At 33.3% G+C, this 26,728-nt stretch overlaps 1 protein-coding gene across 2 annotated transcripts in view; it reads left to right on the forward strand.

Annotated features, from left to right (window-relative positions):
• Tpst (tyrosylprotein sulfotransferase) overlaps window positions 1-26,728 on the forward strand; it is an 81,363-nt gene that overhangs the window by 16,313 nt on the left and 38,322 nt on the right. The gene's annotated exons all lie outside the window — the stretch shown is intronic.

Below are 26,728 nucleotides of genomic sequence, written 5' to 3' on the forward strand. Positions count from 1 at the left end.
AACAAGTCGACGACGACGACGAAAGTTCGTGATGCTGCTTCTTACGCTAGGAGAAAGCGGATTCGATAAAATTATCTGGATTGTTTTGTCATTTCGATTTTCGATTTGTTATTTCCAGAGCAATCACTTTCCTGACACTAAACTTTATTTACTTTAAGAGAAAAATGAAAAAGAGAGAGACGGGGAAATAGAGACACTTAGAAAATTGATGGTTTGCTCGCAAGTTCATGGATCTGATATCTGCTAAATTACATAAGTTTGTTAGCACTTTAAACTGCGTAAAGTTACATTAATTTTGTGCTTCAAACCGTTTATAATGTTTGTGGAATCGAGAATATCTTAAACTTTGAGAAATGAGCGCGATTTCTTTTCCGAAAGAAAAAGATATGAAAAAGATATTCGAAAAGCCGGGTATATTTTTGTTTTTGAAAAAAAAAAAAGGTTTAAATAACATAATAAATTAATGAAAATTCTCTATCATGCAAATTCAAAGTATTAGAGAGACACATTGTCGGAGATATCGGATTTCTAAGTAAGAATTTGATATATTCAATGTATGTCGAGGATATAAAGTTCCCTCGGGAATCGACGTGACGTCTTGCGAAGAAGGTCGAGACGAAAGTCTAGATGGAATTCGATCCCGCGAGTCGGCAAATGGCTAAAGTGGCTAATTGGAATCCCGGTGTCGATGGTATTAGAGGTTCAGTTCGCTCGTTGCTAAATGCGGTAAATTCCGCGAACGGGCACGATTCGTTCTCGCTTCTCGTCCCGCTTCTCGACCGACCGACCGATCGCGCTGACTCTCTCGTGATATCCGAGTTCCCGTTCAACCACCGCACCGTCGCTTCCACCCTTCTCTCCGCGTTTTCCTCTCAACCGCGTTGCATTCTCCTCCAGCTTTTACTCTTGGCACACAGTTTGAAACACTTCCTCCGTCGCCCCCGCCTACCCACTTCCTCCCCCTCACTTTTCATTTTTTTCCTTTTCCCTCCGATATCCTGTCCCTTTTTTTTTTCCCTCGCCCTCGCCCGCTAAATTCAATTTCGTCGGATCGATAAGTAATGAACAGTATGACGAGGCATTTAATCGAGGCGGACTTACTTCCGGTTAATGTCCCCCTCTCGTCTGGGTACTATGTTTCGTGAGGCTTCGTTACTTTTGAAACGCTCAGGGTTCGTTCTACTAGTCGATAATCTACACGTTGATACAGAATATGCAGAGAATTTTCTAGTAAAATAATAAAAAATTTTATTTCACATCCTTGAATGTTACTCTCTAGAATCAATTGCTTGTACCAACGAGTACATTCATTCCAATAATGGATTATTTTGTTGATAGTCCGTTCGCGATCGAAATGTATCGTTTAATACTTAATCATTTTGATAAAAATGATAGATTGGATATTGAAACATGTGGATTTCGTTTTTCGTTCGATGGAAATAAAATCTTTGCGAATTTTCGAAACGTTCATCGAACGTTGCATTGAATAAATTCAATTTATGTATAACGGCATTTCGTATTTCGATCAGATTCATCGATCGTCAGCCGTGACACGCAGTGATGGAAACGTTCGTTCGATAACAGATGCATCACGGAGAAACTAAAGTTATCATTGACCTGTGACCTCCGGTCTTTTCTGGGCTAGATTTTTAGCGAAATCCAGTTCACGTTTCCATTTCTCGATATTTATTTATAGGACTGGAAAAATATTTACTCCATCTAATTTCAACTGTATATTTTTGGAAAAAAAAACTCTAAATGTTAAAAAGTTTTAGCTGCAACGATAAATATAATGTGTTCCACTTTTACCGCGTTATTTTTGAACGACCGGTTTCTCTGAAGTTGATTTTTATTCCGGGGAAATATTAAGCACAAAAAATATGTCGATTCAGATTTTCCCAATTTTTCATATAGATCAATATTTTCCTTGGCAATAAAAACCGATTTCACATCGCTCGAAGGATAACAATATAACGACACACTCGGTACATCCTCGGTGCATTTATACTACGTCGGGTTACATCGGTCACTCAAGGATGCTACGGAGACCGTCATTAGATTAATTAAACTCGCTCGGCGAGGGTCGGTTTGTACGGAGGTGCGACGATCGTTACATCGGGGAACAGGAATAGTGTCCTGTCGGTCGGACCGGCGATATAACGAGGTTAATTAGTCCGACGGACGGAGGTAGAGAGAAGCTCGATCCCGAAATCCTTCTATTAACGTCGTCAGCTGCATGCGCCATTACTGTCGTACGGTCGTCGCATAACTCGAATCCTCCGGTTGTCCTATCTCCGCGTCCTTCGCAGAGTCATATCGCTAATTCGCCGATTAGCTTACTCTGTTGTCAAAATGTCCGATCGATTCACGGGCGAAATATCCGAGACGGCGCGCGCCGTGCATCCACCGAAATGTACAGGGTGTTTCGGAACTCCGGACCTCCGGACCTCCTTACCAATCGCCTGAAATAATTATACATTTTTTTTACCAATTCTTGATTTCTTGATTTATTTTGCGCCGAGAGTAGGGTAAACTAGGGTATGATGGCCATAGGCTGTAATTTTTTCAATAATTGCTACATAGTGCGCTTTTTTAATCATTGTCAAAGATAATCGATATTTACGGTAGTTTATGGGCATACATTATTCGAAATAACGATATTGTGAATCTTCAATCATATTTTTACTTTTGACTACCTGCAAAGTTCTTTACGTGTCCATTTTAAATTGTTATAACGTCGAACAATTACAGTTAAGCTATCGTAATTGACGTTAGACATATTATAAAGATATGTAAATTGTTACATGACCTATAATTTTTATTTTCATTTTTACTATTTTTTTTTATAAATATTATGGCCATCTTTTCCTTAAAAGTTGGGTAAGATGGCCAATGCTTATGTTGTACTATTTTGATAATATAAAATTGCTATTAAATATTTTCCTTTTAATTTCGATAGTATTACGTAATTTAAGCTTCAGTGAAGATAATATGCCAAACACTATTGAAAAATAACAAAAATAAGAGTATGTTTTTTGAATTTTAAAAAACTATGGCCATCTTATCCGAGTTTACCCTAATTGTCGATTTTTCGACTTTTCGGATTTTTCCATCTTTTCTTGTATCTTTATGATAAACGAAGCACAATTAATGTCGATGCAAAATTAAAAAACAAATATTAATTTCAAGACAAGAAGAAAATCGATATTAAAATACCAAATAAAAAATGCGGCAGTTTTTTTTTTTTTTTTTTTTTTTTTTTTACAACGAAAGAACTCTAGTATGCATGTTGCACGATTAAAATGAATAAGAGATGAATCGCGAATTAAAGTCAATTGTTGTATCACAGGTGACCGAGCAACTAAAGCCTCGTTGATCACCCGTGGTGAAGCTGTTTGTGTCCTTAAGATTAAACGACCCTGTGGAAGCTGTAAATCTGGTGGGAAAGCTCGAGGGTGAATGTTTTACAATTACGACTATCACGAAATTCTATATCCACACATACACTATATCTCGACGGCAACTCTGCGCGATAATTTCGAGTTGTCAAGTGGCGCGAATGTACACGAATGTCGCATGTATGCAATAGTATATGTCGCATATACGCGCGCTCTTTCTCTTTTTAATTGTTCTCTTTTCGTTCGAAAATATTTCATGTAGAACGTGGCTCGAGAACGTCGGTTTGCTGGAAAAAATGACATCGCCAGAGCGTTACCACACCCTTTTCCGCCCCGACAAAAAAAGAACACCTACACGTACACACGTGCACGTGCACACGCATGCAGAAGGTGTGTGCGGGAGTGCGAATTCGCGATCGTTATAATTTGTCTTTTTCTCTCCACTTTTTCACAAACTATGCGTTTTTCCTTCGTCGTCTCGCGCCGGCGAGAAATTTCGAAACATTCCACTTAAAAGTGACATCCATGCCAGTGTTACCGCGGGAGAAATATCCTTCTCACTTTTTCCTTCACGCGAGCCGTCTACTTGTCCTGTATAACGCGGGACAAGTCGGAGCGGAAATTAGAAATCGATTTCTTCGCGAACGTGATTAAAATTCGATGAAATTTTGTCCGTTGTCGATAGTTTCCGATATAAAAAGTGCGAAACTACATTGACAGAAAATTGCTGGGACAAAACCAGGGCTCCGATGACATATAAAAATAAACAATCGATCGTATAAATTGCTTAATATATAATCTGATATTGAGAGATATTACCATAATAATTGATATAAAAAATTATATATTTATGTTTTGATTCTTTAAAATATATTTTAATATTTGCGCAAGAAAATATATATTTTGTCATAAATTTTATTTTGTTTTATATATCATTTATTTATTGCGCACAAATATATTTCAATATTATATAATATGTATTATGCATACTATCTTTACTATTACAATAACAATGGTAACAATTATTAATGCAGCTGCATCAAGATAGAATTTATTGTCGCATCGTAACTTGTTTTCGACTTTATATATTTGAAAAATTGAAGTTTACTACGTTTTTCCATTGATGTAGTGTTTTTTTTTCTAACGTTATCTGGCGTAATATTTTTATCAGCCACAAAATAAATGAAAATTTGGTATCACGCGGTTTAACGTACGAATTAAATGCATCGCATTAACTGTCGACATGCCTACTGCTTCCGACGGTTATTATCGCGCTAATTACCTGCCCACGCGAATATAAATGTACGCTCGTGATAATCCTATCAGGGTGCGTGAAACGTCGTAGACACCGGTTACTATTATTAACCGCTTAAGGAAATGTCGGTAATAGTCGGTAAATGTCGGATAATGCGGAACAATTTCGCCGAAATTGTCCGTATTAAACTTGATTTCACATTCGCACTTACCAACGTAGGTCGACAAGATTTTCTTTGATGAATAAATTGAAATTTATCAGAGTATTTTCTTACTAAAGTTAGATAATTTTCATGCTTTGCAAAGTGAACGATAACAACATTTTTTCTATCACAGTTCATGAATAATATATCTAATCTTCTTCAGCAAACAACACATTGATTTCACATTATAATACTAGAAATAGTACAAAATTTGATTTTCTTAATTATAATTTAAACAATCAAAAAATTAAAATAATTTTTTAATATATTAATTATGATTAAAGAATTTTTTATTATCCTGAAAGATTATATTGATGTCAAATTTAGTCTGTGAAATCAAGCATAAATCATGCATTTATGAGTTAATCTATAAACAATATGAGTAGAATTTTATCTTTAGGAATCTAATATGTACGAGCGCATGTCACATCCGATTAATATCAAAGCTCGATCATTTTATAGATTGCATCATTGAAAGTATATTGACTTTAAATTGCTCGTTATCGCTCATAATCGCTTCTTAATCTTGTTTGATCTACTTCAATTAAAAGGAGAAAATTGCGCGATGATGTCTATAAGAAACAATTTATCTTCGCTAAATAGAAATTGTTACTATTGTTATTGTAATAGTAAAGATAGTATGCATAATACATATTATACAATATTAGAATATATTTGTGTGCAATAAATAAATGATATAAAACAAAATAAAATTTATGGTAAAATATATATTTTCTTGCGCAAATATTAAAATATATTTTAAAGAATTAAAACATAAATATGTAATTTTTTATATCAATTATTATGGTAATATCTCAATGTCAGATTATATATTAAGCAATTTATACGATCAATTATCACGGGATTATTTATTTGATTAATACGTTAAACTTTGTCTTAATTTTTATAAAATATAGATTATAAATAATATAGACGCATGTTTTTTTATATTATAGATTACATAAAAACCTATATTTATATTGGCATATAAATGCGTGTAATTGCATTTATATAAAGAATAATTTAAGATCGTTATTTTTTTTCAAATGTATGGTTATTTTTTTCCGTTTCGAAATTCTGTTGTAACTTAAAAAATGGCAAGAATTTTACAAGGAAACTAAAGTACACTCTTGTAGAAAAAAAATCATATAACTTTAATGTGAGATGTGATGAACACTCGATTATCGGAAAACGTTTAACTTTAAAAGCATTCTACAAAACTGTGAGACTTTCGATATACAACGATTCAGTAGATGGAATTTTAGCGAAAGAAGGGAGGAACTAGCGACAGAGATCCTTTCGGAATTGGACTCTTTTGACATTGAGCGATGCAATTGAATTTTCTTATCACTTGGCTCGCGGTGCATTGGCCTTTAGCGAATAGCAGACGCTATTTTGGGCCACGAGAATCGTTTTGTGGAAGTGTGAGGAGGTTTGGAAGTAAAAAAGAACAGTGTCTTCAACAACTCCGCGAAAGAAAAAGAGAGAGAGAGAGAGAGAGAAAGAGGAAGAAGTGGGTGGGTTTAAGCGAAATTGCTTTTGGTCTGGGCACCTCTTCGAATGTCGCCAACGGGATAGAGACATTTTAGCCGCGTAACGAGATTGCAGCTACGTATGTACGAGATACACACGATACGTACAGTTATGTTCCATCCTTTGAGCGGGGCTTGTCGGATGCCGGCACGGATACTTGTGCCGGCGCGACGAGATTCACCGGAAGTACACACACATGTGCTCCGTATGAAACGTATAACGAACAAATAGATGCTCACCGAAAATACAGCGTGTAAAGAAAATACAGCACGCGAGCACGTTGCTGGTAGCTTGAAATTTTGCTAGTTTAACGCAAAACGACTTCTCTCAAGGGAAGCGATTTATTAAGCGCTGAGAAAGGAAAAAAATATGCTAATTTCACGATATTTTTTACTATGTTTTTAAAAAGAAGAGATTATGTTTTTAAACAATTCTGCAAATGCATTTGAACATCATGGTTTTGAAAAAAATTAAAAATATATTTGTTGAAATATTAAAAAAAAAACACATTACAAAAATTAGGAACTGAAAAAGGTATTTAAAATCTAAAATACATCTGTCTATTAATTACATTAAAGAAATTATCTCTAAAATGTTTTGCTCCGCAATGTATGTATATTAATTTAATAATGGTATATGTGTGAATATCACGATTAATCCCTCATTTTTAAAAATGATCTTGCAACTTGAACAAAAATTTTTTAGGTGTAAAAAATTAACTAAACAGATAAATTATTAGCAAATATTGTGATACTGCATATATTTTGCACTTAATCAATTTAAATGACAGAGACAGAATTTATATCTGTACTATTAATGTAATTTAGACAGAAAATTTTTCTGTAATGCCTATTTTTAAGGCCTATTGTCAAGGACAATTATATTTCTGATTAATATTTGGCAATGGGATCTAAATTTTCTAAATGTATTGCTAGAATATTGCTGCTATAAATTCTATACGTGACAAACAATATTTTAACAGATACAAAAAGTAGCGATAAATTTTAATTGAGACATCTAGAAATCTATCTACATTAGCAAAATATTTTTTTTGAGTGCTCTTTTTTTATAGTTATTTCTAACATTTTGCTTAAATTAGCTATTAATGATAAATAATTGTGATTTCTATAACATTTTTATATATCGTAAAGCAAGAATCTAATAATACAGAAATATTTTCTTCTCTTAAAAATTTTCTTTCAAAAGAGAAAGTGTTTTAAAGCGAGGGATACAATTTTTAAGAGAAATTTTGTATCGATTTTAATTTTAGATCTGCTTCAGCATCTACAATACATATAACGATTAAATAACGGGATATCTAAAGAGATTAATCAGCAGTGAAACTAGATCTAATTTGCACGGTGGCATTTTAGACGCGCACATCCTAATTGTACGCCACGTCGCGTCTAAAATGCAATCTACGAAACACTTCTTATCAAAGTAGAAAGACGACACGCTTCCATGTGTCACAAATACTTACACACACACGTACACATATTACCTACGTTACTCTTATGTAGCTACAGTAAATTACATCGTGCGAGCACTCGCGGAATTCGGCGGAATGCCATCGTTCGTGTTCGTCTGTACCTGCAACGATAGAGCGAATAAAGTGCCGGACGTAATAACGTTTCGACATGGTACAGCATACCTGCCCATTGCCTGCTCTCCCCTTTCCCTCTTCTCCCGACCCCCTGTGCAATTCACCCGCAAAAAGTCAGCAAACGGAACCACGGACCAAATATCTGCAACACGGGAATGTGGTAGACGAGATAGAGGAGAGAGTGACGGTTGGCTTATAAACGGTGTACCGGAAAATTTTTACATACATGTATATATAGGCAATGTTTTTTGATCTTGTTTGTGTGCTGGCAACCTGAAATATTCGAAGTGCAGTCGAAGAATTTCTAGAAAAAAAATAAAAATAAAAAATTTAATATCTCTAGTTTGTATTTTTAAAAAATAGCCAATGCAAATGTGTGTATTCTTTTTCTTTCTGAATATTATTAATCATACATATATATATGCTGATGTATGATGCGAGAATTAATACAAGAGTAAAAATAAAAAAAATTAATTAAATTAGATTAAAATAACATAAAAACAGTCGCATGATATTTTTCAATTAAATATTTCTGCGTATTTGCACCCTACTCGCATTAACGGTTATTATTAATATCGTATTCCATGTCACGAATTAATTTTCATACTTGGAAATATCACACACACACACATATATGAATAATATCCTGATAATTTAATCAATTTAATGCAGAGAATATCGAAATTCATTTGTAATTCAGATGAATACATCGTCTCATCATCGCGTCGTATAATTGATGCTAAAAATTATAAATTTTTAAAGCTAAATGCATAATTAAGTTGTTTTCTATAATTGCATAATTATATTAACTTTTTTTTTATTTTACAAAAACAATTATATTAACTTTTTTTTTTACAAAATTTCTTTCGAAAAGTAAAAAGAATTAAAGCACCCTTCGCCGCATTATATTTTACCTAACTTCACCCTACACCCTTTTCGCGTCTCCTTTAATCCATCATTGCTGTTCGACGTGAGGCAAATTATGTTTAAATACAATGTGTCGCTCTTGGAGGAGGGTGACGCTAACGCAGCCAATAACCGAGCGCGACGATAACAAAGCGAGATGAGCGTGTCGATATTTCGGAGCAGCGTTCCAGTATATACGTCGATGTATACCGATAATATATTGATAGATTGATATTCTCGCGCACGACCTCGAATATTCGACGAAGCTCAAGGGAGCGTGCACGGGTTGTCGCACGCGGATGATACCCGTATATTTTATGCACTATCGCGTGTATACTCCATTTCATTCGTTTCCTGGACAGGGCGAGCTGTCTCTGATCGATGAGAGGCGTGTCGTGTCGTACGCTTTCCATCTTTACTTGCAGTCTTGCTTCAGATACGAGCAGCAGGTTTTATATACATATATACATGATCATCTCTTTCATCTTTCAACTTGTACTGTTGTCTGTTTGCTTCTTCTCGCAAACTTTCGTAACCGTTTTGTAACCTTTCAAGAACATCGTATAAAAATTTCGGATAAGCATCGTATTTTTTTTTTTTTTTATTTAGTTCGGTCAAATATATATTTATTTAAAAAAAAAATTAGTTTTTAAAGTATCCAGTTTTTCGCATTTTAATATTATGATATTTCTTTAATTCAGTATTTTGATATTTAATTTAATATAATATTACATATATATATAAATATATATATACAAAATTAATTCTAATTCTTTATATGCATACATTTATATATTTTGTTATAATAATCTTGAGTAATTCTATTTAAAAATGCAAAAATGACGAAATTATGAGATTAAAAAAAACTATCAAAATTACATACAGTCATAAAAGCTATATCTTTGACATTTAAAAAGAAAAATAATTTTTTATTTATTTCATAATTTGTTTATTAATAATATTGTTAGTTTTTTAATGGTTATTTAAAAATAGAAACCGTACAAACATACATATATACGTGTTATTTCTAAAATGCCAGAAGTCATATAAAAAGTAACACGCTTTTAGGAAAAGAAATGAATGGAAAAGGTTTGAATAGAAGAACGTTTAGGGATCACAGATGAATAGGAAAACATATATTTATGTGTAATAACTAGGGATAGAATTGCCTCGATATTAAAAATAAGGGTTCTTCTAGCAGTTTTTGTCTACCCATCAAGAATCGGGTTTTTTTCGGATCCAAGTTCAGGCTCCCGAGATGTTCGAACATCGCTAAAGTTCGTAAGACAGGGATCGGGTGGCTGATTGCAGGTGCTGAGGAGAACATGATGCTGTAAGAGCACACAAGTTTGGAGACAAGTTGAGAACAACTGGGAACAAGATGGATGTACGGAAGGTAACTCGATGTGATCGATGAGATCCATAGAAGAGTTCCAGGTACGGCGTAATAAAAAGGAGGACTTATTCTGACCTGTAAATAACAAATTAATGGTAGACGAGTGCGTTAACAGAACGCTGGCTAATTTATCACGACGGTTGGCAATGAGAATAAAAAAAAAAAAAAAAGGACAAAACGCGTGAATGAGAAGAATGAAGAGGAGAGAAAGAAAGAGAGAATGGAACGTGAAACTAACGAACGTGTAACTACGCACCAAGAGAAACAAGATACGATTTCCGCTTTCTATTATAATTGTATAGGTCTCTTGGTTCCGTTTTTTTCCCCGTTTTTTAGTTGTATTAATTTAAATGACAGTTCTTTTAAACATATAATATACCGATCGAAAGATTGCGAAAATATATATTAATTAAATCGATTATTTAAAAAAAGAGAGAGAGAGAGAGAGAATAATCATTAAAAAAAATTCATTAAAATATAAAAGATTGAAAAAAGTCTTAAAACTCTTAACATCATCGTTACGTATAAAATGTTGTTTTAATATTAACAAGTATAAAAGATTTTCACAAGTATAAAAAGTTTAGAGTTTCACGAGAGAAGAAAATATCCATAAAATAAAGCCTTTCGCACAATGTTCCAACCGTCTTGATAGATTGAACTTCAGCGACGATCAAGGAAGAACAAGCGTATTGATCGGGAACAACCGGGAAATGAGGAAATTTTTCAATTCTGCTCGCGCGTAGCAATTGTGAAATAGTCTTGATCGCAGGGTTGAAGTTTGCGAAATTTCGATCGTGATACGCGAGAATAGAATGCGCGTTCCTTCTGCGCGCATGGGACCCGATAAACTTGAGTTTATCGAACCTTTTCGGATTCTTCCTTGTCGAACGCGCTCCCGTGACTCGAAAACTCGACGAAAGTTTCTCCCGAACTATCGCGTGCCATTCCCTCTTCTCGGTGACCGAGTTTGCATTTGAATTTGCGCTTTGGTCCGATCGTCGGAACTGATATTTACTATTGGAACAGGAATTATGCATTTAGAAAGGTATTTAATCGAAGGATTTCCCAATTAATAAGATACGATTTCACACGGTTTCACGGACGTGTGGTGAGAAATATTTTCAGACCAAAAACTTTGAGAAAACTGTGCAGACTTGCAGATGAATGCATCGAAAATTCAAAAGTGAGAAATATTTTCATGGTTAATATGTGATCAATTTTACTTACATAAAAATTTCATGCAACGCGATTTTCATTTAAAAGAAAAATTAAACGTCAAAAATTATAATAATAGCTTCTTTTGATGTTGCAAACTCGCTTGAATAAATTAATCTCTTTAGAGATTATCTGAGATATTTTTTCTTAAGAGGAGGATCATCGTTAATGTCAGACAGGAGATTTTTGTGTTACAAGTTTTCAGAGCGTAGAAAATACGCTGAGCATTCTCATAGTATTCGGTTAATGTGGTATAAAAGGATTTAATGACCTATCGAGCAGCGCGATGTATGCTTTACGGTTTTTGATCAAGATGATGGAGAAATTTCGAGGATTAGGGATAAGATTGATGTGGAAAAATTGTCTCACCTCTTGAAAGAATATGATAGAGAAATGGGAAATTGAGATTATAATTTTATGATTATAAGGGAATGGAAATGAATTTTAAGAATTACGCTTTAAGGAGCGCAAACAATAAAACGTTATTCTTTATTTAGATTCAAGTGAGCTTTGCTTGATTACACTTTTTAATTTGAAAACAAAAATATCTTGCGTTACAAATTAAATGTTATAAACTAAAAACAAGATAAATAAGACATCTTCAAGACTAAAGAAAAAGATTTGTTGCTTGAAATTAAAGAGCTTATGTTTAAATGATTTCAAGTCTATAGTTTCTACGAGAAATAAAAGAGAAATTAATAGAATTAAAAAAAAAAAACAATATATATATATATATATATATAAGTATAAAATATAATTAAAAGAATAATTAATACATGTATAACATCTATAATTATTATGTTAATATAATATGTAGGTATAAATAGGTATAAAAGATATAAAAGATATAAAAATATAGATTTAAGAGAGTTTAAGAGTAAGGTCTTTTAGTTGATTAAAGTATCAAATGAAAAATAGCCTTCTCGTGTATGGGACACTTTTTTTGATCGATTAATCTCAAAACTCAAAGTACTTTGGCCAAATTTCTATCTTTCTCAAGTTGTCGGTCGAGGCCGGCGATTTTTCATGTAGCAAACAAACTTGGCGCATCTCGCGTCACTGGTGTATTTTGACGTCACGCCAAACCGAATGATATTAATGGCAATTCGCAGCTCACGGATAAGGACCGCTTTTGATTAATCGCGACTATCCACCGCGAGAACTTCCGCCGTTGGAAAAAGTTTTAAGCTGATTTATCGTTCTCTGTCGGACAGGAGCATTCCGCGATTTAAGGAACTGGAAATTTCTTTACTTCTCTATCCGGTAAACTGGATACATCAATATACAAGGTGTTCCAAATATTTTCTTTAATTTACGGATTCTTTGACAAATTTATCTTTTAGCTATCGTAGGGAAATGTTATGCAAAGAAGCGTTTCGAAACTTGACGAACAAAATTTCTTCTCTTTCGAGAACGTTTTGAAATTTGAAATAGATTCTTTGATTGAATTTCGAAAATTAATCAAAGGATAAATTTATTCATTTTTTTTTTTTTTTTAAATTCGTATGAAGGAGCTTATTTGTTTCTCCATAGAAATTCAACTTTCAAGATTTCATCTGCATTAACGGGATAATATTTCGATATTATCCGTTCAATTCTCGAAATAAAGGTAAAAGATGAATACTAATATGATATAGCGTGAAATTTGTTTGATTTTCTATGCCGATGGAGCGTATATATCCCGCGGCAAACCAGCCGCCTAAAGCTGCTTAAAGGATTTTCACGCGGTTTCACGCATAGATAATTCACAGGCACTCTATTGGATCGGTTCGAAATAATAGTAGCGGTCATTGCAAGTCCGCAAATTCATTAACACAAGTGGTCATCTTGTCATACGGTCGACGCGACTTTTATTAACAAGATAATTTCTTTTTTTTTTTTTTTTTTTTTATTTTCTTTTTTATGTGAATATCGTCATTTGTATCAACATATTTTTAAAAATATGTCATAATTTACATATTGTCATCGCGTTTTTTATAACGAGGTGCTGCAACTTCTTTTTCACAATTTTTTTTTCCTTTCAAAAAAAAAAAAAAAAAAAAAAAAAAGAATATCGCTTTTATTATCTTTTCCACAAGGTATCGTAAAGTTGTATTACAGACGAATTTAATAGATTCAGAAGTTATATACCGCTTGATTAGCGATTCAACAAGATGCGACGTGAAATTCTGTCCTTCTGCACGAAAGAGAAACAAAGTTTAGCTTGCAAATAAGTTCGGTAAGCCTGCTTGGTCTTACGCGACGTTGCTGGAAAATTACTTCTTCCAACGAGGTTTCATCCTTAAAGTACTCTAGAGTAACGTACATCATTAAAATTTATCTAGAAACATGTGATAATAATTTTGAATTTTCCGGTTTATTCTATCTCTCTTCTTACATATGTTTGCGACACTTTTAAGTCTTTTGACTCTTTTTAAGACTACTAAATTATTAGTGGAAAAAAATTTCTTAAAAAAAACGAATATTCCTCGTTTTAGGTTGCAACATTTTGCGAAAGATACTTATATGTCAGTTTTCATGTATCGTTAACATTAGCGTTTTGGAAACTGCGATGAAATTTCCAGAGTTTAATGCCTTACGGCTGGAATCTAAATTTTTCGTAAACTCCCGATACACAATCGTGTCGCGCTACACGATAATGCTTTCGGTCGATTCAATGATTCGCAAACAATGATATCGCTCTATCTACCGTAGCGTAAGCCAGCATCCGCTGGCGCCAATGCATTATGCATGAATCCCCGACCAGGGAATGGCATCGTGAAAGGGTTGCTCTTTGCGCACGATGGATTACTTATATGAGCGCAAAATATATTCAAATAAAAATCTTTTGAAAACGCGTCGAAAGCAATCCGTGAGAAATAAAAGAAAGAGGACAACAGCAAGAGAGAAAAAGTGTAACACAAAAGAAGGAAATTGGAAAAAATAAAAAGGAAAAAGAATATAAAAAGAGGAAAGGTTAGTAAAAGGCGGAAATAAAAGAGCAAGTATAGTATAGAAGAGTAAAGAAACTACAGAGAGTAACACGAGGAAATAATGAGAGACAAATGAGAGAGATTGAGGAGATGCAGAGCTTTTAATAATAACCATCTTTCGTGACGATCAAAAGAAAGAAACAATTAAATAAAGCGCGTTACAAGAAATAAGACGACGAACGGTATAAAAATTAATTTTTCTTAAGAAAAAAATCGATTCCAAATTGAATAGAAAACAGGTCTACTCCCTGGAAAAATATGGAAAACCAGGAATATTTAGGAATATATTTTTATCTGCAAAAATTAGGGAAGTCTCGTGGAATTTTATTGAGATTCGGGAAATTTTTTTCGAAAATTCTTTTTTTTTTGTGTGAAACCAGGGTGTATACTCCTGGGAAAAATCTGGAAAACCTGGTATTCTCAGGGAATTTTATTATACCTTGAAAAATCATGGAATTCTCATGGAATTTCGTTAGGATTCTGGGAATTTAAAAAAATGTCAAAGAAGTACTTAATTTAAAAATTCTTTATAAAAATTTAAAATATTTTAAGTTTAAAATCTGCTTAAAATATATATTTTTTTGTTTATATCTGTATAAAATTGTTTAAAATATATGTTTTTTGTTTATATCAAAAAATGATACGCTAAAATAAATAAGCTTATTTTAAAATTGCATCTAAAAATATTTTAATTTGATCTGGAATTTTGAACAAAAATACCTGGAAGATCTTGGCATTTTCAGGGAATTTTTTTACAGAATTTGAGTATACACCCTGGAAACTGGCGTCTCACTTGTAGAAACTCATTAATTGTTGAGAGTATTGGCTTTATTTTTAATAAAGTATTTTTCTAGAATTCTTGATAAAATTAAATAAATAGGTCTGATTATTAAACAAAAAAAATGGCTCGAGACACCCTCAGATGTCAAGTTTACTGCTTGCTTTGTTTATTGACGATTTTTTTGGCATTTCTTATCAGATTTTAAGCACTTGATAATGCTGCAATATTTCTACAAAAAGTTTTATGCGTAAAAATGATATTAAGAATATTAGATTAGATAATTATATAAATTAGATCGCTCGAGATATTGAACGTAAATGAGATTCATGTTATACTGGCGTTTCGATATCTTAATTTTTTAAATAAATATTCTAATAATTTTTACGCATATCTAGAACTTTGTTCAGTAAGTAAGTGATTGCAGAACGACACAAAATCTCATTTAAAGTCGATAGAACATTCGAGATATAAGCAGCGTCTCATCTCATAATCAGTACTTGTATGTTTGGTATTTCTAATTTGTTTACTAAAAATATTGTAATAATTTTTACGCATAGAAATCTCTGGAAATTAAAAATGATTATAGGCTGATATGAAATCTCATTAAAGTCGATAGAACTATCGAAATACGACCAATGTCTCATCTCGATATTTATATGTTTGGCATTTCGAGCGATCTCTACTCTGTAATTTGTTAATAAATATTCTAATAATTTTGATATATATAGATCTCTCTCTTTTCCTCTCTGAAAATTAAAAGTAAATGCAGAATAACACAAAATCTCATTAATCGATAGAATTATCGAAATATGATTAGCATTTAATTTGACAATTTAATTTGTTTAATTAACATTCTAATAATTTTTACGCATATATGTATATAGAACTTTTTTGTGTAACTATTGTAAAACTGTTAAGCGTTTAAAGTCTGGCAAGAAACGCTTAAAAAAATCATCAGCAGATAAAGTGAGACAACGTGAACTTGACGTCTTAGTTTGTCCCGTACAAATATATATATATTTTTGTTTATACATTTAATGTCTTAACATAATATTTAATATAAAGTACATACTCTTTGCAATTTTTAATAATAAAGAAATGAAAATTTTATATAAAGGAAAAATTATCTTATGAAAGTTATTCAGTTTTTTTTTAATACATTTATAAATCTAACGTTGAAACTTAAGAGGCACCGTGTTTTTCTTTCGTATGAATGACAATAGAAAATGCATGTAATAAAAGAAATTTATTTTAGAAAAAGTTATATTAAAAAGTCTTGAAAATATTCTTTTTGCTTGGGATTTTAAACAAAAATATCTGGAAAATCAGGGAATTTTTAGGGGATTTTTTTACAAGATTTGAGTAGACTCTGGAAAATTTGTTATTGAAGAGTCATTCTATACATATATGTATATATGGCATTAGATGATATTGCTCTTTCCTATATGTGAGCACAAGATCAATTTGAATGAAGGTCTTTTTAAAAGCGAATCGAAGGCAATTCGGCATCGAATAAAACGGAGCGAAATTACCGTAGCTAATCGAGTTTCTGTCATTCTCTCTCTCTCTCTCTCTCTCTCTCGCTTTTCAAGCGGAAAAGCTCCCAGTGGCAGCGAACGGTAATTTCCTGGAGTGAAAAATCAAAGCGATTGAGTTCCTTTCGCGGTGAGCTAAACACTTCTTGTCGTCCAGCATTGAACTTGCATTAACGCGATTAGAAAGACCGAGCAGGAAGAGGAAAAGGAGAGCTTTCGTTTGTTCCTCTCGTTATTTAACGCTCGCCTTAATCCACTGCGGTAGAAGATTTTCTAACTACGAACTTCAGATACACACACAGGGCATGTATCTTTAATTGGTAGAAAGCGTGCGCGTTCTTCACATGGAACTTAATGTTTTCATTCTTTTTTTTAGCGTATAATTTCGGGTCACTATATTATTTTTCAAACTAATAGTTATTGAAAATTATAAATTTCTCGCAATTTTAGAATTAAACAATTTATATATATTTAATACTCTCGGTAATTTAAAAATATACGATAATATTAATATACGAAACTTTTGAATTTTTTACACGCAAATTATAAACCTGAATTCTGCTGAAGGGGTTTTACCAATCTAAAAAGTTGAATTTTACAATAGACAAAAAGTTGAAAAATTCTCATTTTATTTCATTGACTAAATTTTTAATGTTTTCATTCTTTTTTTAGCGTATAATTTCAAGTCACTATAGTATTTTTCAAACTAATAGTTATTGAAAATTATAAATTTTTCGCAAGTTTAGAATTAAAAAATTTATATATATTTAATACTCTCGGTAATTTAAAAGTATACGATAATATTAATATACGAAACTTTTGAATTTTTTACACGCAAATTATAAACCTGAATTCTGCTGAAGGGGTTCTACCAATCTAAAAATTTTACAATAGACAAAAAGTTTAAAGTTTTCATTTTATTTCATTGACTAAATTTTTACCTTTCGTATATTTATAATAATATTAATTGTTAAAACTAATTTATATATTAATTGTTAAAACTAATTTATATATTAATTATTATTAATAACTTATATATTAATATTAATTATTAAGGATAATTTTCAAGAAAAATTTTTTGTTATACAATGGAAAAATTGTTCAATAATACACGTTTAGCGATGTAGTCAAATAATTTAACAAAGTAATTTCAGTAAGAAAATACTTTATATAATAAGAAAACGGCAATGATGCAGATGTTGCAATTTTGTCTTTTCTGAGAATTACCAAGATTTTAGTTCTCTTTCCAATTGTCTTACTCGCGCGCGAAAAAATATGGCGGCTCCAACAGTCTTGATAGACAAATGGATCTCGACAGACAGCGATAAAAAAAAGAGAGAAAGAAAGAGAAAAAAAGTAAAAGATAGGGAAGATAGTAAAGATGAGGTTATTAATCGGCGTAACGGTGACGGGCAGACGTTGTCGCCTGTTGTCGACGGCTAAAAATATTTTTACCCTGGGAATAAACGTCACAAGAGTCGACAAGGGATGTCTTCCTCTCCCCCGTTCCCTAACACAGTCCTTGCTATCCAGTCACGGTTTCGCGATCACCGAAATGAGATTATTTTTCTACCTTTTTTTTTTTTTTTTTTTTTTTTCTTTGATAGACCGCGCTTTCTCCGAAAGAACTCAGCTGTTCCTTTCTTTTCGCTTCTCGCACACGTGCGTTTTTCTTCCGCACGAAATACGAGAATAAGCGTTCGCCGAGAACTAACGAGCGTGTAACATAACGAGCCGAAGTCAAGTACGATACCAAATTCGGTACAGCTGTATACGATGCTCTTAATCTGCCGAAAGACTTCAATAGTAGAAAAATTCGTTCGCAGATTAAATACGCGCTGCATATATTTTTTTTTCTTTCAAAGATTTAATACGTGATTTATAAAATGTATGTACCTAACATATATTATTTCGAGAGAAATGTATGACTTTTTTTTCTATGAAATCGCCAAATAATGTCAAGTGTGTATAAAATGTTCTCTACATATTTGTTATATATCGATATTGTATATCAAACTCTTTACATCATTTCGCTATTCTCTACAACGTATATAGGAGAGAGAGAGAGAGAGAGAGAGAGAGAGAGAGAGAGAGAGAGAGAGAGAGAGAGAGAGAGAGAGAGAGAGAGAGAGAGAGAGAGAGAGAGGAGGGCTAAACTATCTGATAAGTTACTTTGACCCTTTGTGGACTACCGCGAAATGTAACACGACGGTTCGCTAATGAGAAAGCGAGCGAGCGAGCGAGCGAGCGATCAATAAGGGTCTCTTGGTAAAGCGGTAGAAATCGGTTATCGAGCAAACCGATTCGGAATAATCAATCGAATGGAAGTGGACGAAATGTAAACCTGGCCACTATACCTTTCTCTCCCCTTTGAATTAACACAAGTGATATTTCGGGCCGGTCTTGTTGGTATCTGTCATCTGTCGTTTTATCGATCGACTAATACTCTCAGGAACACTCTGCTCTCTCTCTCTCTCTCTCTCTCTCTCTTTCCCTCCCTCTTAGGAATAGATCTGTCTTTGGTAAATTGACAATACGAGATTTTGCAGCTTAATCTGACAGTTGAGACCAGATATCGGGTAATAATGTAATTTTTAAATTTGATGTCATATATGTGTAAAATTCAAGTCATCTCGAGTCGAACAAAAATATTATTATAAATAATTGAAAAAATTATTATGTAAAATTATATATTAATGAAAGGAGAAAAAAAAATATGCGAGGACGCTTTATATTTCATATATGACGGAAAAATATTTTCAGAAATTTGGAAATACATTAGTGATTGATATAGTATTACAAAAGTTCTTTGTAAAATATTCCATTTCAACATTTTTGCCGAGTCAATTGTGCGAAAAAAGAGAGAAGTGCACCTTATAAATTTTTTTTCCCCTAATCGCGCCCGACCGAAGTTCAGTAGAATACAGTCGGTGAAAACGCGCGAGTTATTGTTTCCTCCGTGCTCTGAATATTCTGGGCAAAGAGAAGAAACACAAGCGGAAACGAAAAAGGTTTCCCTCGTTCCCACGCGTGCGTTTGCGGAAGCGGAAAATATAACTCGGTTATATCGTCTTTTCCTTTTCCTTCTTTTTTTCTCCTTCGGTGTCTGACGCGTCTTCTGGCTTGACATCTCTGTTTATTACTTGTCTTTTCGCGTCTCCGCGGATACTTTTTGATGAATTGAAGTCTCCATTTAAGTCTCTGTGCCGCGGATAAGGATCAAAACTTTTAACCGAAATGACAGCCGCAACTCGACTGGAATAATTAAATTTTGTTTCCTCCCCTTTTCGTAAACAACAGTATTGTTTTGTGCATTCTTGCGTCCTAATAAACGTGAGAGAGACAATTTCTATGGCAAAAATTATATGATACACACGAAAGTCATAAAAGCCGAAAATTGAAAAATTTTATCTCTTTAAGCGGGTAACGAATTTATTATCGAATATTGTTTATAACTCTGCTATTCTTTCGTGACAACGGTTCTCACAAAATTCAATTCTTTTGCATTTATAATATAATAGTGAATCGTATTGTATATGAGCAACATCATTTTTTACACCAACATTTTTCAGATAATTCCCGAGGAAATTTAAATTATTTACAAAGTTTATATATTCTTTAAATGCTTATTTCTGGCAAAATGAAAAATGTTCTTTCGTCAATTTCGTTTCAGTTAGATGTGAGTATAATGTAATAGGATGAAGAATCAAAGAGAGAACAGAGCGTGTTTTCAGCTTTACGTACATGCTTATTCTTGGATATTAAAATCTACCATTATCCGTTTTTATTTTTATCCATACCTAATAAAATGTATTTTGTAGATAATATAAGCGCATAGTATAACCGTCAAGTAAGCCACCGAAAATGCATGTTGCATGCACACGTCCAAGTCCGCGCGTGAAATTCCCGTTTCGCAATTCAAACGAATATTAATGAAGATACGTGGCGAGCTTGTCTACCCTCTTCATCTCTCTCTCCATTTCTCCTCCTCTCCTCTCGATACAAGCACCTCGATCGGACGTAACGCCAACGTTGCTGTAACTTTGTCCCCGAACTCCGGCAAAATGCATTAACGAGATGAAACGGAATTCGCGAGTGAGGCGGTGCCATCCTCCGATTCGCGTACATACGTACGTGAATGTGCCCTTCAAAGCTCCCCCCTTTCCTCCCCCCCCTCTCTCTCTCTCTCTCTCTCTCTCTCTCTCTCTCTCTCTCTATTTCTGTGACCCTTTACTCGACGAGAGAGAGGCGCATTCAGCATTCACGAAAGTACGACGAAAGGATATACGGCACATTGAGATACGACAAATAGAAGAGGTCGACTCTTTCCTGATGCTAATTTTTAAATTGGATAATGGATGTCTTTAGGCGTCTAGATCTGAATGAGGCAACGAGTTCACGAGAAAAATGTAGCTTTTGACAGCTTCCTCGACTGCTTTCTGTTTTGAATTTTAATTCTGTAATTGCGTGTTGAACTCTAACACGACATAAAGCGTCGAGGAAGTTAGAATGTATTGAAATAATTATTTTTATCCAGAGAAATATGACTGTTCAATTTCTGATGTTCATTGAACTCCATTCTTTTTGATTGTTTGAATCAAATTGATCTTTTTCATCTATAAATCGAAATTTATTTCGAAAGTTGACAGATGTATATATATATATATATATATATATATATATATATAGTTTAATATGTATAAGTGTTCTGTATGAAATATTATATTTGAAGCAGGTATATATATGGATTACCGACCGAATACAGGTATATATGTATATTCGGTATGCTTTCTGGATTAATTCCCTGCTGGGGACATTTGATTATTAATGCACGCACGATATGCTAGAGCTGCTTACATCGCATTTTTTATTTCTCTCGTCAGACAAAAGAATCTTTCATTTTTCTCTTTCTTTTATTTTTCCATGGAAAAAAGCTCTATATACGTTGAATAGAAAGGAGACAAAGTGAAAAGCCAAAGAAATTTTAATTTTAAAATTATATATTTGTTAACATTTTGTTTCATGAAACATGCATTTTTTGGAAAAAATAGAGCCAATTTGGGAAAAATTAATAACACGGGCCTACACTCTATGCGTTTTAACATTTGCAGTTAATTTTTTGTCGGGAAAGTGTTCGATTATTAATTCACGTGACGCGCTAAAAAAAAAAAAAAAAAAAAAACGTGTCGCATTGTCCATTCTTCTTGACGGTCTTTCCCGCTTTTTCTCTTCCCTGTTAAAAAAAAAAAAAAAAAAAAACGCGCCAACACGTTAACTAGAAGCAGGAGGATTTTTAATTTCAAATCGCTATATCTGTCAGCGCTTTAATCTGTCCCATTTGTCATCAGCACCGCATTTAGATATTCACATTTTCGCGAGAAGCTTTCGCGAGAGAGTCGAATATTAAACTACTCTGTGAAAAACGTTCGTCGACGATGTAAATACCGTAGTATAATAAGCACATCGTTAATCGATAAATGCTCGCTCCACGACGAGAATTTTTCCGCTATTTTTCTGCGTTTCCCTCGCGCGTGTCGTATTAATTCGAATCCTCTTAATTCAGTAACAACCCAGAATACTTGACTCGAGTATCTAACTCAGTATGATGAAGATCTCTGACATCTATCCAATTAATTCTAATCAATTACCTCAGTTGGAATCAATTATATACTTGAAAGAGTATATCCTCGATAGCAAAAACTATTGTTTTTATTCAAGTGACTTTTCGTGTCTTTCATTTTTTTCACTTTATATATTTCTGTCGTTTATGAGAACGAATCAATTATTAAAATGTAACGTGTTAAAAAATAATAACGTGACACGCGCCTAAAAAGCATATACATTTCTTTCAATTTTTTTCATGTTTTGTATATTTATCTTATTGAATCGATATTCATATAAAATGTTTGTTGGAAATTTCAATTTTATAGAACGCTTTTGTAAATAGTTTCTAAAATATATAATAAAATATAATTTATATAATAAAATATTGTTTATCTCGTTAAAATGACATAATTATTATGTAATTGTGTATTGACTAAATATATGAATATAAAACAATAAATTAAATTACATAGAATATAACGCGACACAATTTATATTATATTACTTTGTGATTTTAAACTCACAACCAGGGATATGATATAAAAATAATTTGTAATACAAATTTCGTACTTTCTCTTATAAGAAGATGCAAAGTCATATTAATATGGAAAAAAATGTATATGAATATACATAAAATCTGTTTAAAATTCGAAGCTCAGAACATATTTTTAATTTTTAAATACTTTTCACTTTTATCAATATAGTCTGCATTTTTGTTTGGAAATTAGAGAGTATATAATTTCTCATTCAGAGAAATATTACGGAAAAAAACATGCTGAATTTGTTCGATTATTTTGTTTTCTCGAAAATTATTTGAAAATCATTGATATAAACTGACATTTCATATGCAACGATTTAATATTCCTTTCTGCATTTTTTTATGTGTGTGTGTGTGTGGTGTTCTTTCTTCTATTTTCCGCTACGTTTTCCATATTTCCCGCATTTTACAAGCTGACATAGAATCAAGTCGACGCTCTCTTTCTCTCTCAGTGAAATTCACTATTATGTCCTTGAGAGAAAGCGATCCCACGTTACCCGTTAAGTTGTCATTGTCTCAACGAATTGAATTAACCGCTTTCTTCGATGCGCTCGACTTTGCCCAGTTTTTCCTCTCTCGTCCCGCGAGACAGAGATTTTACCGGACAGAGAGGGAAAGAGAGATCCGCGTCGCCTGTTAATTCGGCGATCCCTTTATTCCAGAGCTTCGTTGAACCGTGCCCGTGTCGACTCTTAATGGCCTCGCTGAAATATTCAATCGTCTCTTGTACCTACGCGCGCCATGGAAAGCAGGCGAAATATCCCGGCTCTCCTCCTCTTTCCCGCGGTCCGGTCGTAATTGTCTTTCGCAACTGCACCGGGCTTTTTACCTCACTCTCCACTCGGAGACGAGTCTTGCTCCTTTTGCCTTCCGGTTACGATTTTACCGTAGGTATTTTTTCGGTAGACCGGTCTGTGAATTTCCCACGGGCGATAAACCCCTCTCGGCTCGATGCATTTGCTATATCGGTAAACGCGAAAAGTTCTTTCCTCACTTCCTGCTTTTCGAAACAGTATTTTTACTGTTGCTCCTCGGATTGCTCCCTTGACTTAGTTCTGCCATGCTTTGAAACGATATCGTTTTGCTCTCTCTCTCTTTCTCTCTCTCTCTCTCTCTCTCTCTCGGAAGAGAACACCGAGGCAAAACATCCGGAACATTTTTCCGCTGATCTCATTATTCTCCTAGAAAATGAAGAAAAATTAAATTAATTATTTTTCTCTCGAACAATCGCAGGAAATCAAGAAATTTTAATAACTCACTGAAATTACATAATTTTTTTTCCTTGATTTTAAATTAACATTTGTATTGGGGACATGAAATTGTTTTCTCCCATTTGATTCTTTTGGTGTTTATTCTTTGTCAAGTTTATCAATTAAAGTTACATTTTAAATTGCAAAATATTATCAAAAATAACGGCTGTCGTTAAAACAAAGTTTTATCAATTATTTTCAATATTGTATAAAATATTGCGTACCACGTCGTAAATTTTTTTGTTATTTTAATATATATATATATATACACAACGATATAAAAATATTACATTGTACAGAAAAACATAACGTACGTGCAAAAGATATTTATACTGTAAATCTTCATTCGCACACATGTGCAGTTGCTTAAAAAATTCGCGTAGAAATGTGTATACGAAAGGGTATAATGACCTGCATATAAAAGGAGGAAGCGAAATGCCCCTTTAGTGGTGACTCCGGGTGGTTCAGATTTATTAAAAGCCAGGGAGAGATAGCCATTTGGCGCCGCACCTTTGTTCGCTCTTAATCATAACCGCTGTGTTGCTCTCTGACTCTCATCTCCCAACAAGGCTCTCTATATATAGTCCAACACTCGACTCGGCCAAGTTCTCCGGCGCGAAACAATGGCGCACGTCGTCCGGAAGTTATCCCAGAGGCTTCGTACGGGAAGAAGAACTCGTGGGGACACGTTGCTCGCTTCGCTTGTCCGAGACAAGCTTCAGACCGACGATGACAATCCCCGAGGACGAGGAGCGGCTGGCTGTGCCAACGACGGGTATTTTGCATACAAATAACCGCAGCTGTCGCTATAGATTGCTCTCGAGGACCGCTGAAGCGTACGCGTTACCGAATTCTTCAATTTCGATTTAACGAATCGTTCATTCGAGTCCTTTCAGCCACAGTGATAGCGTTTGACGCAGAAAATTGGCAATATAACGATTTGGTTGATTCCATAGGGGAGACAGGATTTAGATTGGAAATTATCATTTTGGTGGTTCTAACAATTTTATCAATTTTCAACAATATCCTAAAGAAGAGATAATATAAAATACTTGAAAAAGTAATATAAATGTTGAACAATTTACTAATATTTCGTTCATATTTTTATTCGGAGAATTTGCTTTCTACACAACATGAATCTCATATAATTTTCTGTAAGAATTATAAAATTTTTGAAATCGTCAATCTTCGAGGACGAATTTTACTAGAGCTGGTTTTGAGAGGTTGAATGTGTTAAATCTTTTTTTTTCTTTTCTTTTTTTAACGAATTTCCAAGTCCGATCATTTCTCTACTGTCGTTTGAGAAATCTCGATCTTAATGACTATTATAATTCTAGTCACCTTTCAATTTCGAGAGATCCATGAGAATGTACAGTAATGACTTCTCGAAGAAAGGAAAAGGCGAGAGAAAAGAATTACTCCCCCTGGGAAATCAGTAGACACTATCTTTGTGAATTCTACCAAGATTCTTTTTAGAAAATTGTTCCTTCGGACAGCACTAGAGGACCAGAGATAAGAACGCTGTATAAAACTCCACCTCACGTTTAAAAAGACATTCTCTCTCTTCCATCTTTTTCATTCTTCTAAACTTTCTCAAACCATGTGTGCGTTTTTGACTTTTATTTTTCCTGGCTTTCAACGATTATTCTACGATCTTCAAACAATCGTACTTCATATCCAAGCTTTTTATTTTTGCGATTTATGTGTTTATAAAACGCAAAAATAAATATATATCGTATTAATTTTAAAAGGACAAAATGTTTGAAAACTATATACGCATTGTGCGATAACAAGTTTTGTCTCTATACACTGAGGGAAAACTCTTTTAAATCAAGTAAATGTATTTTCTTTGCTTTTGATGAAAGGAATTATTTATTTCATTTAAATAAAGTATATAATTTAAAATTAAAAGTATATAATTTTAAGTAAATTTGCATATTATTTTCTATCTATATATTTTCTACGTTTATAAATGCCACTTTTATAAAATATATAATATTATTTATTAATTAAGGTATATTGTTTTTTTAAATTAAAAACTTAAAGTTTTTTCTAACTAAAAAATGCATTTTAAATATTTTATAAAATTAAAATATAAAAATGATGTATATTTTATAATAAGTAAATATATTTACTCAACCAAATAGACGTCTTGAGTATAAGTAAATACGTCATTAGGACCCATCAAATAGGTAAATAGTTTTCTTGAATTAAGTAAAATTTCTTATTATTATTTCCCTCCACGATGGAGGGAAATTGAAACTGCAGTAATTCTATAATTCTTTTTTTTTTTTATAAGTTATATCTTTTTTTTTTTTCTTTTCCGAAAAGTGCTTCTCCGTATATCTCTCGGTTGGGAAAACATTATTTTCGAGAACCGTAACTTATCTTCTTCACGTGGAGGTTTTCGACGTGAATATCGTTAAAATGGTGGAAATAGGTGCCGCGATTCTTCCCACGATCCGTCGAAAATCATGCCTGGAATATCGGGCGATTCCGTGCGGTTTCTCCTGCGGGTGTCGAGACATCCGCGCGCGTAT

Source organism: Anoplolepis gracilipes, chromosome 4 (genome assembly GCF_047496725.1).
Source record: "Anoplolepis gracilipes chromosome 4, ASM4749672v1, whole genome shotgun sequence".
NCBI classification, from domain to species: Eukaryota; Metazoa; Arthropoda; class Insecta; order Hymenoptera; family Formicidae; genus Anoplolepis; species Anoplolepis gracilipes.